The following is a 2,125-nucleotide window of genomic DNA, read 5'->3' on the forward strand; positions in this document are numbered from 1 at the left end:
TCTGGCCAGGTAAGAAAATAAGCCTGTTCAGTCTCAAAAGCCCATCCAACATGACATTAGGTTCTGTGCTTAGGACAGTGCTGAGCACCTACTCAAATTTATCAGGTTCACAGTAAGTTTAAAAACTTGCGATTTGGTGTCTTCTGCCTGGCAGCCTATGGCCTTCCTGTTTTTTCTCCTCTTTCTATACTGAATCACCATCGACTTATTCCAATTATCCACCATCCAGCCATTTGGAAATGTTAGAATCATAGATCCTTATACAAGTGATGATTACACTGCTCTACAGCCAAAATGCTTCTGAAATAAATGTAGTCAAACTTCACTAATTCTGGGTCACTGAGAACGAAAACGATGCTTAAAATTGTTGATTGGCTCTAGTTTTCAAGATATGCTATTGGGTCAGTATATACGACCCTTGACTTGGGAATGGCGGAGGATAAGTGAGTTATAAAGGGACGGGATCTCAATTTAAACCAGAAATGACTAAAATACATCTTTGACTGGATCTATGAATAAATCTATGACTGGGTTTGGACAATACTTGCTTTTTAGGCAAAACAATGAATGATGCAATCTGAAGCTGGTATTGTGTCATACATGATATGAATTGCATCATGTTATTCCTAGAAGTCATGGATGATGCAATCATAACGAAGCTTACATCACTCTGCTGAACAAATTGCCCTAAATCAGCTCTCGAAATCATACAGTGTCGTGCTCTCTTATTTGTCAGTGTTTGATTTTGCAAAGGGACACATTTCTGTTTAGCCAAAGTGAGCAGAGATGCCTCGTACTTGTGTGAACAGTGCAGATAACTTCTGCTATGTTTGTGGTGAAGTGACTTTTGCATCACAAAAGTGCAGTATAACCACTATGGTTAAGAAAGCCTATCACCTTTATTTTGGCTGCAAAATTGGAGATCGGGACAAGAGGTGGGCCCCACACATATGCTGCAACACTTGTGCAACAAATCTTCACCAGTGGTTGAACAGGAAAAGGAAATCTATGCCTTTTGCAGTGCCAATGATTTGGAGAGAGCCAACAGATCATACCAGCAATTGTTACTTCTGCATGGTGTCTCCAGTTGGGAAAGGTGTGTCAAAGAAGAAAAAGTGGACTGTGCATTATCCAAACATTCCATCAGCTATACGCCCAGTACCCCATGGAGAAGGACTGCCGGTTCCTGATGCACCAGAATCATTCTCACTTGAGTCAGACGAGGAAGAGGAAGAGGATGAAATTTCTGGTCCTGAACCATCAATGTCACAGGACCCACATTTTCTTCCATCCTCCTCCTCTGAACCACACCTCATAACACAAGGTGAACTTGTCAGGGATTTGGAACTACCCAAGAGTAAGGCAGAGCTGTTGGGCTCCAGACTACAGCAGTGAAATCTCCTGGCAGGTGATGTTAGGGTTTCCATGTTCTGTGACCGTCAAAAGGATCTTGTCCCATTCTTCTTCATGGAAGGTGATCTTGTAGCCTGCAACAACATCGATGGTGTGATGGCAGCCCTCAACATCGTTCACGATCCAGATGAGTGGAGACTGTTCATTGATTCATCGAAGACGAGTCTTAAAGCTGTTTTACTGCATAATGGCAATGTTTTGCCATCAATTCCAGTTGGTCATGCAGTCCATATGAAGGAAACCTCTGACAACATGAAACAACTTTTGAGGTGCATAAACTATGACCAACATCAGTGGCAGCTTTGTGGCGATTTGAAGGTTGTTGCTCTCTTGCTTGGTCTGCAGACTGGATACACAAAGTACTGCTGTTTTCTCTGCAAATGGGATAGTCGTGCAAGAGATTCCCACTACATCAAGAAAGATTGGCCACTCCGACAGTCATTGGAGCCTGGGAGGAAAAGTGTTCAGTATCCACCACTTGTTGAATCAAGGAAGATTTTGTTACCACCCTTACACATCAAGCTGGGTCTGATGAAGAACTTTGTCAAGGCCATTGACAAAACACAAGCAGCTTTCAAGTACCTCCGTGGAAAATTTCCAAGGTTAAGTGAAGCTAAGATAAAGGAAGGTGTCTTTGTTGGTCCTCAGATTCGTGAACTTCTTCGAGATGATGCATTTGACCATGCACTGCGTGGCAAGGAAAAGACGGCAT

The sequence above is a fragment of the Terrapene carolina genome, unplaced genomic scaffold (assembly GCF_002925995.2).
Source record: "Terrapene carolina triunguis isolate 2854851 unplaced genomic scaffold, T_m_triunguis-2.0 Scaffold131, whole genome shotgun sequence".
Lineage (NCBI taxonomy): Eukaryota > Metazoa > Chordata > Testudines > Emydidae > Terrapene > Terrapene triunguis.